Raw genomic sequence first — 12,818 nt, forward strand, 5'->3', positions numbered from 1 at the left:
AGTGGCAGGGAGGACTTCATCTGAAACTAAAAAATATCCTATATTCAGCAAACAACACACTTTTTCCCCATAAAGTTAAAAAACCATTTTGTCTCCTGGAAAACATGAAAAAATGGCAAAATCCATATGATTTGAGATGATGCAAAATGCATAGCTTGTCTTACATTTTCCACTGATGGTATAGGACTGTCCATAAACCTGCCATTTCATGAGGGGCATGAACACCGGCTGGTGACCCCATTCAAAGCAGAAGAGGAGAAAAGCAGGCAAGAAGGAGTCATACCTCCACTTTCTTCTTTCTGCTTTTGCTCATAAGCAGCTGCCAGTGCTCACTTATTTTCTGTGGTCTTTTCCACACTTTCCATGCACTTGCCACATTATGCCCACAAAATCTTCACTGTATTTCTCTACAGAAAGTGCTACATGAAGGTCATGAGCACACATCACTTTAGAAATGGAGTCTGATCATATATATACACGTGTATTTGCAAGTGTGTATGTGTTAAAAACATTTATTGGAGTTTTTCTGTGGCACTACTGCTTTGTTATTCACTATATTCTGTATTATATTATATACCTGTATATTCTGCTATTCACATGCTAAATGCATCAATACTGAAACAAATTCAAAAAGTTATTTTCTACCTCCTATTGGCTATAGATTTTGCTATTATAAGAAAAACAAAAACAAAAAAAAAAAAAACAAAACAAAAACAAAACTTACTTAAGAAAGACTATGAAAAGAACAAACAAGATCAAATGGGTAGAGTGAGCAAGCACCGTCACAAACATCTTTAAGCAGCAATTTTCAGGCAAACAAAAGGAAGCACTTTTCATTACAATGCACAATTAAATTATGGAACTCATTACCACAGGATGCTGCATAAGCCAAAAGTATAACAGGGTTCAAAAGGAGATTAGACTAATTCATGAAGGATATGTCTATCAATGGTGATTAAGCACAATGATCCGGATACACCTCTGGTGAAGGAAGTCCCTATCCCACTGACTACTGGAAGTTGGGACAGATACCGTGGAAGAGCTTTGCACATAGTTTTTATGTTCATATACAGAAAAAGATTATTTTTATTGAGCACCTTAGAGAATTTAGTACTCAGGCTCTGTTCCTAATCCTACTTGGACACTTAAATGTTCACAATGCTCTTTTTAGGGCCCATTTTTCAGCAACTTGAATATTATATAAGTCCTTTAGAGACAAAGCAGTAACTCCTTTTAACAGATTTACCTGATGTTATTCATCCAACTTGTAGAAGTTACTCTACCTTTGTAAAGCTGCAACATCAGTTCACAGAAACCTGGTAAGTATAACTGAAATAAAATGTGATATGTGCACACCTGTATAGCAGATGACTACATTAAAAGTGATTTAACAGCATTTCTTTCAGTTTCTTTTAATTTGAAGCTTACTCACTTATACTTCTGCTATGAAAATGTTAGAGCCAGGACCTCTCTGAGCAAACCAATTTACTGAAGCTCAGGATGTAGAACCTTGATTTTAGAAAGTGAGCACAGATAATTGTTAAACCTCAAAGAACACATCTTGTTGATAAGCAATTACAGTAACACTTCTCTTCCTATGACCTTCCCTTTGAAATGTGTTTGTGTCATTTATATGGCAATTACATTTTAATGCAAGATACATTCGGGAGTGTAAATATCCAGATTAAATCTACCTTGAAAACTCAGACTGAATCAGGTTTATAGCCTAGAGGCAACTTGTGAATTCCATAAAGCATTGTTCAAGGGACCTGGTTAGTGTTCTGTACACCTGCTTAATTTTTTTTTTAGGGTGTTTTTTTGAAGGGTGGGTTTTTTGTGTTTTTTTTTTTTTTGTAGTCACAAATGTCAAACTTCTCAGTAACGCATTGGGGTTTGAATGACAGCCATGCACTTGAGCACCAGTTACGTTTTTTCACTACCAAATTGGACTATAAATGATGAAAAAGAGGTCAGAAAGGAAGTATGGAAGCATACAAATTTGAAAGGGGAAACTGCTAATAGTCATAAACCGTGTGCAATCAAAGGACTGGCAAGTCATTGTGAATTACCTGCTCCATGAATTACTGATCTAACTGCATTATGATATGGAATTTTCTAACTCCTTTCATCTGTGGTGCAATGGCTTCTAACAGCTCCCAGATCAAAAGCAAGGCTGCCAGTGAAACTCTGGGGGGAAAGAAAAAAAAATAAAGAAAAGAGAAAACAAAAATACAACACTGACTTTCATTATGAGAACTTATTTTTTAAACTTTTCTTAATATACAGGCTTTGTTATTTATTGATTCACTGATTGGATGTACTGTAAGAATGCCACCTACCAAATTTGAGGAAATAGCACAGAAATGATCAGCAGTGTGACACCTAAGTGCAAGTCAAAACTTGTAAGCATGTGCACATAAACACTTGTAGCTTGTGCATTTCTCCACAGGTGGTAAAATGCCAAATGCTGGGTTTATATGGCCTCCTTTTTCTTTTTTACTTCTAATCACCCCAAATACTTTACAATTAGTTACAGGTTGCTAGTCTTACTGATTGTATACATTTAATGAGACAATGCACATGCCAATAGCACCAACATGAAGACATAGTTCAAGGCATATATAAGCAACGATGAGACAATTGATGTCTACAGGTGCCTACACACGCCCAAGAACAAAACTGAGACTAAGCTCAAGTCATGACCATAACAACGAAGCTCAACAGAGTTATTGACCAAACCAGACAACTATTTTTTTTTTTCAGTTGGGCATAGAAATTCTAATGGTATATATTAGCATAGACATACACACACAAACACACACAATTTGACAGATCTCTCTTTTATTCAGTGTGTTTCTGTTGGAACAACTCTGAGTTTGCTCACAGATAAAATTGTGAATTCATTTCAACATGATGACAGTCTACACAGTGAATATGTCCTTTTTTGTGACTATCATAGAAAATAAACACTTCAGAAATTGAGCTGTCACTATTTCAGTGTGAATATACTTGATACTTTCCACCTAAGATAATAGTTGTAAATATGTGATGTACAATCAAATGCAGAGCAAAGTTTGGCAATATGACCACACTGATAAGCCTAGAAAATATAATTCCTATCCTGTGAAAAGGAATGTTTTGTATTTTTTCCTGAAGAATTCATATTTTTGTAAAGAAAGGAAAACTTCCAAAGAAATGCTACTGCAAGTGCCCTCCTGTTTCATGTTTCCCTCCCCACAGCTGCCCCACTCCAGAGTCCTGGTTGGGGTGTCAGGAAGCTGGAGGAGCAGCTGCCTGGGGAGAGGGGAGCCAGGGGAGCCCCGGCTGGCACTCAACCAGGACTGCAGGCTTCCTGGACAGCCTGCCTGCTTTCTATTGAAACTTTCAATGGAATCAACATGTTCCTGTGAAATGTTTCAATTCTGTAAAATCAGCATTTTCCAACAGAGAAGTGTTCCACTGGAAAATTTTCAACCAGCTCTAATAAGCAGGGTATCTTTAACATCTCACACAGAGGTGGAGCAGAGGGACATTAAACTTCCATCTGAGAGACAGTCAGCCAAATTCTCTCCTTGCCTTCATCCTACACAGAAGCGATGCTCTTCACCCGAGCTGTCTGCAACAGTGGGCTAGTGGTTCTCAAATGGGGCTGGCAGGGCACTTGTGAGGTACCACCATACAACAGCATATTCTTACTCTATTCTTACAGCTTGATCAAAATGGTTGAAGGGCAGGCACTATGAATTTGTTGTGGCCAGTTACAGGGCAGTATCAAAGTCCACTTGTGAAATACCTTGAAAATGCCAGTAAAATAACTTAATGTCTTTAAACTACCACAGAAACCCCATAGAATCATTTTCAGCACCAGTCATGACCAAGGTTTGTCTTATGCACATCAGTATGTTGGAACATGTAAGTATTTCTTTCTTTTTCCTTTGACGAGTTATTTAGTTGACTCCAATGTCTTTTTAGGGGGTGGAATCAAAACTTGACAAAAAGGTATGGATTTTATTCATAACAAAATTCTGTTCAAGAAAACATTCAGGAAAAGAACAAGAATATTCAACAAAACACAGAATCACTGTCACGCATTAGTGATTTCTGACATCTGTCAGTTAAACCACTGGCTAGAAACCTCTGTTGATGATCACACTATGTAATCTACCTTGTTTTCCATGAGACACTTCAGGAGCTTTTTCTATTAGGCAGAGTTAAAAGTTAGGTACATGAAGGTCTACAAATATGAGATAAAGTAAACAATTATTCAAATAAGATTTTAAAGTAGATCTTGTTGACAGAAAACTGATGCTTGAAAGTTTTCCTTGGGTGATAATGGACCCAAGCATGTTTCTTTACCACTAGAAATAGTTAAGAGAAAGATAAATGATATCTTTCTGTGGCTGATATTGGAGCTCAAAATGGCAATGCAGAAATTATTGTCATCAAGTGTTAAACAATCTAACTACATGATGGCAATCAAATCAAAGCAGCTCCTTAATTTTTATTTTATGACTCTCAAGGATCAGATTTACAAATATTGATGTCCTTCAATTTGTTTTGTGCAGCTGTAGTATTTAGAAGCGAGAGACATCTGCACTAGACCAGATATTCTAGGGTGCAATTTCTTAGTCTAAAAGTTGCCAAATAAATCTCAAGAATGTGCCTATTTCACTCTGTTAACTATAAAAGGAGGCAATGGTGACAAGCAGGGGGTAAACATATACAAATGTCAATGTTTTAAGTTACATGTGATGAAGCTAACTCAACTTTATTTAAGGTAATTTTTCATGGAATAAATTAGTGATCAAATATAGGTTTTAGATGAGTATTGTTTATATTGATTTTAAATTTTGCAAGAGTGAGTTTAATAAATTGCATACCAACCTCTGTGCTTTAAGATCTTGTCATGATGGAGGACATTTTAAACAGACTCTGATGCCCAGTAAAAATTTTACTAAGTGACCACAAATTTAAGTTTTAAGCTTTAAGAGTCGCACTCATTTGAACCCTTACAGTAGCAATGCAAAGGACAAAGAGAAAATAAAAAAGTAATTAATTAATAAATTTAAAAAAATTAAAAAAAAAAAAGAAAAAGAAAAAGAGAAAAGAGAAAAAAAAAAGTCCAGGATAAAAAGAGAAATGGAAATAATCTACAGAATTACCAAACCTTTTTTGTGTTATAGCAAAACACATAAACCACAGCAGATAAGCCTCCCATCATTATGGGGGGCTGCTCTGAAACAAAGCTCCCAATTTGTATAGCTCAGCATTTGGGGCAGCTGATCTTGGACTTGTGCTTTGCCTCTGGCACGGCTCTCTCTGTGGGGCTGTGCCAAACCCCTATAAGCAAACTTTCCCCCACACAGCAGCAGAGGCACTGGGTGCCTGGCTCACATCCAACTCAACACCAGCTTTTCCAAGTGCTCTTTATCCTGCAGACACACAGGTTCTTATACTTTGGAAGCCATATATCACATATGCAACCAACACATACAGTCACTTTCCATCCCACATGTTTTGGGGGGTTGATTTTTTTAAATTTTATGAAATCATAAATGCTATTCAGTATTTCTCAGCTGATGCCTCTCAAGTAGCCCCATCCTCAACATATACATAAAGTAGTTTTTTTGTAAATATATAAAGACAGAAAATTGTACCAACATTGTCTACCCCAGGTACTGTTTGGTGGAAAAGAACATTATGTGCAGATAGCTGTGGCTGAATGCTGGTAGTTATTTCTATCCCTGCCCCCAAAAGAGAGAAGATATAAGACCAAGATGGAGATGTTTTGGAAAGTATATCAAGTGCCAGCCATAGACCATGTGAATATATATGTACAGTCAATGCATAAGTACCCATATATATATTCATACTTACATGTATATGTATATATCGTGTAAGCTGTAGGGAGCTTGGGAAAGATCCCAGGACACATACATTTGAATTATATGTGTTTGTTTATAAATGGAAATATGGGCACATGTACTACTTATGTGTTTCCAGAATGCCTTGTATTTCTGCTATTTTGGCTTGGTTATCTCAATGCTTGAGTCTAGAGTAATGCATGCCACCCTTGTGGGTAACATTTGTTATAAATCTAAACATGAAATATTTGTGTCAAAGCTGTTTACGAATGCAACCAACTGAAGAGCTGAAATCCCTTCAAGTTTTGTAGCAACTGTTTTCATTTTCTCTCAAACGATGTTTCTGTTACTTTCTAAACTCTGCCTATTTTTATTATCTTTACTCATTCTTAAGCTTGACTGCCCTTCTCTACTTTGCTTAACTTGCAGACAGTGAGGAGAATGTGTAGTAGACATCTCCAAATTTCCATACAAAAGCAGCTGAAATTCTAATCCACGTCAAAACAGTCCCTTGCAGAGCTACTCAGCATTTCCTTTGTCTACTCAAATCTTTTCAGGGAAGCCATAAAGCAGCCCTAGGAAACCGCCAGTGATTCTGTAATAAGCACTTTTATTCTACTGTGGCAAGGGCTTTGAAATTTAAATTATAAATGTGACAGAAGGATGAAATTTGTTTGCCCTATAGTTATATGTGGTGTAGCTGGGTATTAGGGCTGTGTCTGTGTGCTTCTCCAGTAAACTTAGGCAGTTATTGTTTGGGCTTACCCAGCAGAAGGGAGAGCAATGGGCTGATGGAAGACCATGGACAGCCTGGAGAGATGGTGGCTGACTAAACCCCCTCCTAGACACCTTCATGACAAAGTACTTCCAGGACTTCTCCAGGACTGAATCTAAGGGAGTCCTGAGATCCCCCTGAGAAGCATCCACTGTGTCTATAGACCAATTGATAAGCACTACTTGTGCGCTTTAGTAGTTCATTTAATGGTTGATGGGTGGACAATCTGGTCACTAAGGATGCTTGATCGGGCAATTCCTGCAACAGAAGTGACCAGAATGCACACAGAAAACATAAATATCAGTAGTCAGTAGAAACTGCCACTGCAGAAATGCTCTCGTAGGTAGTCTTCTGTACACAGATAAAGTAGTAAGGAGATATTTTGTAAGTAGTTTAAGATAATCAATACCAATGGATCACGCATGTGCTGGAGTGGTCATGTCGGACCACAGTCCTTGCAGTTTGGGAAGTCCCACCTGATCGAGCTGAAGATATATTACAAAGCACCTTGCAATGCAGACTACAGTTGCCATCCAGACAGCGACTGTTCATCTTCTTTGAGATTCAGTTCCTTATATGAGTGCTACCCTATACATTTTTGGTTTTCTTTTTTTTTTTTTAGTTTTTTTTTTTTTTAACAAACCCTCTATAAATCAACAACAACAACCACACTTAAGTGTAGAAAATCTAAAAAACAAAAACTGGAAAGGGAGGTTTCTTGTAAGCATCCATCTACATGAAGGAATAACAGGAAAATGTGGACTATGCTGGAATTCAAGGAAAATAAATATAAAATTGGCAGGATCAAAATAAGTCCACCTGTCTAAAGATGACTTCAACTGTAAATACTTTTGGGGGAACTCATAGAGTTACCACCCACAGTGAAGAGACTGAAGATGAACTCATCAAAACAGACCTGACCCTGACTTCCCCCTGCCCTTGCATTCCCCTTGCTTACTCTGTCATAATCCACTTCTTAGTTTTTCTGAAGCCCGTGGACAAAAAGGGCATATGGCCATGTCCTCCTCAGCTTAACTCTGTTTACTCAAATGCAAAAGAATAATAATAATAATAATCAGGGTTTCTTAACAAGGATCAATAGTATTAAGTTACCTGAAAGTTCATCTAAGGTTCTTTCTCTTCAAGTTAAAGGAACTTGTGCAAAACGGATGAGCATGGAAGGCAGAATTCTTGTGTTCCTTTTTACCACCATAAATTTGAAGCAACTCCATATACTTCCAAGGAATTAAACCAAGTTTACTGTTTCTAGAATGAGGTAAGAATTTGGCCCATATCATGTACAGAAACAGGCTTTTTAACAAGAGGACCCAGAGCAAATAAACACGGTCCTTAGTGAACATTGGTAGTTAAAGAAAGGGTCTTCTATGAGCCTGTAGGAAGAGATATTTGTTCATAAATCCTTGTCTGTTGCATAGTGATGGGCCAAATTCTATTTAGCCATATTGACAGCAAAGACTCACATAAGGAACAGCAGGAGCAATAAAATTAACATGGATTGCTTTCCTACATATATGAAAGGTTTCTTGTACCTCATGTCACATATTCAGTTTGTAGGAATAAATATTTAAACTATGTTTTTCCTAACTGAAAATATTTTCCACATGTGAACAGACTTAAAAGCACGTTTAAAAAGAAGACTCAATAATCAGATTTTAAACTTTGACTTTAAATTTGAAACAGAACTTGAAATAAGTCTTTGGGGAAGTTTCTTTTTTTTTTTTTTTTTTTTTTAAAGAATGCAGAATTCCTGTTACTAACTTCCATCAGTGAATGAATGGCAGCACTCAGTCAAAAAAAAAATAAAATAAAAAAGCAACAGAATTTCTTGAGTGGGAGGAGGCCATACATGACACATTTTAACACCAAGAGTGTAACAGTAATAAAGTTTTGGAACAGGATTTGAAATTTTAAACAATATCCTCAGGTCTTTCCTTTGCTTATCAACCACTACTTGTTTCCAGAGAAATAAGTCATGTCAATCCCTATTGCCCAGCTACCAGACAAATGAAATAATTTTTACTGAAAATAACTTCTCTCAGAAAAACAGAGTTAGTTATTTTCACTAAAGACATGGCCAATGAGGAAGCATGTAGAATGAATGTTGCTGATTGGCTCTCTAGTTGTTGATTGGATACAGACCTATCTACAGTAGCAATCTCCTCTCATTTTCCCTTTGCATGGTTTAGCTTACAACTTGCCACCGTTCCTGGCTTTGCTGAGATGCAGGAATTTCCAGGAAAGTCAACTTCTGCTCACAGATAGGTAGCGTAAAAAATGCAGAGCATGCTTTGAAAATAGCAGATGTTAAAGAAGTAGTCACTACTGCTAGAGTAGTAGCTCCCATTTGTAAGTAACATTTTGTTCTTTGATGTGGTCTATGTATATTCCCTGCTGCAGAAGCCTAGCTAGTAATAAAACACCAACAGAGATAGGTCCAGCAATTGTAACAAGATAGTACTGGTACATATGGTTCACAAGCTGAAAGGAGGTAAATGAAATCTTTTTCATCAGTACACTGTTTGGACTGGCTGCTCAGACGGAGTGACTGACTAAAAGTTAAAGAGGCCTTGGTATACCTTATCTAGGAACATAGGCTGGGAGAACAAGCAGCAAATACATCAAGGACCTTATTTTTGAGCTACCAATCAGAAAGTGCCTACATGTGATGATTTACCTCTCTCTTCTGTTCACACTAGCCTAAATATGTGCTGTTGAGTCTCTCTGGTACTTCAGGACTGTCACACATGAGCCCACATCAGTAGTGCTGGGAAAAAGAATACTCTTTCCTCTCCTGATGATTTCCAGAGATAGCACGTCACCATAATGAAAGAGAAGACTGTTTTACTGTGTCTGACTAAAGGTTTGTACAACTAGGTATGTAGTCCTTAATATTTGTAGGAAGGGAGTATAAGAACAACAGAAGCATATTGGGTTGCTTCCTGTAAGACAGCCCTCTTGGATGATGTTTTTAAGGAGGTCATTGAGGTAGAATGAATATCCTCATGTTTCATAGCCCTTGCTAGACTCATCTTCCCTGAATTAACAACTCTCTCTGAACCTGTGTAGGGTTTTGGCATTCTGCAACAATGAATCTCACAGACTGATGGTGAAATAAAGTGTTATTTTTTTCACTGATCCAACACAGTCAGAATGTTATGTCCCTTACTCTGCCTTCTTCGGCTGACAGTCATTAGAAGATAGTGCCCGCTCATTGGCCTCCGAGATAGTTTGAGTTACATGTTGACAGATTTCAGTAGGACACTCAGAGGTAATACAGGCTTCCTGATTTCTATTTCTTCTATTCTTTTCCAAACAACTTTGAACTGAGTGAGAAAACCATCAAATAAACTTTTCATAATGTAGCAGAATGCAGACTATGAATATATACTCTATTAGTTGTAAAATGAGCATTTAAATATTTTTTTTTCATCTTTACTGTCTTAACACTAAATAAAACTGTTGTTACCATGGTTGGGTTTTTTTGATAAGTTGTTGGGTTGTGGTTTTTGTTTTTGTTTGGGGGGGGGAGAGGGTTGGATCATGATTAAATGTAGGTAACAAGCCACAGCAAAAAATCCAGCTAATGTTTTCTTAATTGAATTATTTATCTTGACTTTTGAGACACTTCTTTTCAAAACCCTACTGAACTGCATTGCCCTTAAGTGCACAAAACAGACTACCTGAATGAATACATAACTGGGGTATAGTGAAAATTAAAATAAAGCAAATACCCTTTGGGAATACATTCATGTCACAAATATTGTAAGAGCTGGCACTGGTCAGTCCAGCTTTTGGCAGTCTCTGTAGCAATGTCAAAGACACAATGTTTCAGAAACAACTGATGAGTCAGTCACAAAAGGTTGAGAGATTTCGTTCAGAGAAGTCCATTTATTTTATAATGAAATATTTCCGTAACATCCCATATTCCCATATTTGACATCCCATAAGAATAACAGTTACAGCCTGAGCTAATAATAATACCTATTATTTAAACTGTAATAGCATACCCCAGTATCTGACCCTCTTGCCAGCTGCTTTTAGGTTTGTAAATCTTTAACCATTTCAGGCTGTAATTTGCCTTTTTTTTTTTTTCTGTTTTTCTATAACATACTTTTTTTTTTTTTTTGACTGATAAAATATTGAGTCTCTTTTTAAGAAAAACTCTTCAGAGGAAAGAAGTTGTTTTGTTCCTATAAAATAAGGATTGATGAACTCCTATTAAAAATCTCTCTGACAATCATGCTCTGAAGTAGGAATATGAAATTTGGGTTATAGGGAAATTTGAGGAGGTTTTAATGCATCTGTCATCAAGGTCTTTTATCCAGCAACAGTTTTGAACTTCCAGATTTAGTTCCTGACACCTAAAAAGTTTTTTGAGCTTCTCACAAGTAAAAAATATTTGAAAAAACACAAACCATTTCAAGAAAATAAAACTCCCATCACTTTTGGAAAACAAAAAAAATATACAAAACTAAAGAGTCTGAAAATATAAAACACTAACCCACACAGTATTTAATAACAAAAGGAAGAAGTATTATTTCACTTTTAATTATCTCTACAATGAAAGTGGAAACATGTTTGGTCACACTTCACATACAATATGTTTCATGGGAATGTTTCTTACCATTAGATGTTATACCCGATGGAAGACAGGCATGCGCTCTATTGCTCTGACCTCTCAAATTTACTGCATTTTCACTGGCTAGACACTTTCAGCCCTTTTCCTAAAATGGCAAATAAAGCCTCATTTACAGCTCTGCTGGTGAAGCTGAAGCTTCTATTGTATCATTTTAGAAAGCCTGGGATTTATTCGGTCTGTGGAATTGTAAAATTCTGCTTTTGAGCATATAAAAAGTACATCAGATATTAAAAACATGAGAAACAACTACTATCCTTGGATGAAAACTGTTGTCCCATGGTGTGATGATGAACACAACCAGTAAACAAGAAAACAAGAAAAAAAAAGAAAACAAGAAAACAGAGAGAAGAGAGAGGAGAGAGAGGGGAGAGAGAAGAGAAGAGAGAGGGGAGAGAGAGGGGAGAGAGAGGGGAGAGAAAGCTATAATAGCATGTCCCTTTCTGGAAAGTCTGGCTTGCTAACTCTGAGTGCATGGAATGAGTTGCAGGGGAAAGTGAAACTAGAGAATATGTAAAGCTGGGAGATGAGATCATCCCCCCCAAACAATCCTTCAAATTCATAGACACTTCTGGATTCATGAGGTGAGAATAGCCAGCACTGAGGACTGTAAAATTGATTTGCAGCCTTTGAATTTGTTAACATGCATTTGCAAAGTGTCTCCTAGAAGTGGGGTGCAGGAGACGCCCTGGAAACCAAAGACAGAGAAATATAACTGCTTTAAAAATGTATCTTAAAATGAAGGTGACAATAGCTTGCATCCAGACAGCCTGTTTGTTAACAGTCTACACCAATACAATCAAGTGTTACAGTTACCTTTTAAGTTTTCATCAGTGAATTATTTTGCAACAGCCTGATCCTGCAAATGGTTGTTCCCAGGTGCATAATTATTCACACATGGAGCCCACTGAAAACAATGGGTGTCAGTACATGAGTAACTACCGGAGGGCTGAGAGTCCTGAAATTGCTTCTGCACGTGATAGGTAAATTACATATTTGCAAGGGGATTTTCTTTCGTTTGTGTATTTTTTGTTTCCAAAACTAAAATGGAGATAGGCCCACAGCAAAATACTCAGACAAAACCTTCTGAACTTTGACAGTGGATAGAGGCCAAACCTACAGCAATCTCAAAATTTTGCATGTATAGTGGCTCTTTATAGTGGGATGGATCCAAACCTCACATTGAAAAAAATCCCCAGGGCAGTAGAACTTGGATCTGTGCTTTCGGGTTTGAACCCAAACTGAAAGTGTTGCAAGAAATGTCTCATTAGTATATTCTGTAGCATTCATCTCCAGAAATCTGTCATTGAACAAAGGCACATCAACATTAAAAAATAAATACAAAAAAAAAAAAGATTAGTTATTTTTGGATAACCTAAAGGCCCTCTAAGTGTTGTAGCTCAATATTTTTTGGAAATCAAGGCCTATTACAGAGCTGTCTTAGATCTCTGTATCCGTGTAGACAAGGCTGTATTTTGCCACGACAAGAATATCAACATCACTCTTGGGGTGGCCAAATTCA

General features: G+C 37.0%; 1 long non-coding RNA gene across 5 annotated transcripts in view; it reads right to left on the bottom strand.

The window, feature by feature from the left end:
- The window catches only part of LOC118255891 (uncharacterized), a 30,948-nt gene extending 19,130 nt beyond the window's left edge, over nt 1-11,818 (bottom strand). For 3 of the 5 annotated variants that reach the window (XR_004781072.2, XR_004781069.2, XR_004781071.2), the window contains exons 1-3: nt 11,285-11,818; nt 4,885-5,008; nt 2,070-2,187 (exon numbers count right to left, since the gene is read on the bottom strand). This is a non-coding gene — a long non-coding RNA (uncharacterized LOC118255891). The remainder of the gene's footprint in view (nt 1-2,069; nt 2,188-4,884; nt 5,009-11,284) is intronic. The other 2 variants (XR_004781070.2, XR_007707784.1) reach the window with 2 other exon arrangements.
- Nucleotides 11,819-12,818: the final 1,000 nt, after the last annotated feature.

The sequence above is a fragment of the Cygnus atratus genome, chromosome 2 (genome assembly GCF_013377495.2).
Source record: "Cygnus atratus isolate AKBS03 ecotype Queensland, Australia chromosome 2, CAtr_DNAZoo_HiC_assembly, whole genome shotgun sequence".
Taxonomy (NCBI): domain Eukaryota; kingdom Metazoa; phylum Chordata; class Aves; order Anseriformes; family Anatidae; genus Cygnus; species Cygnus atratus.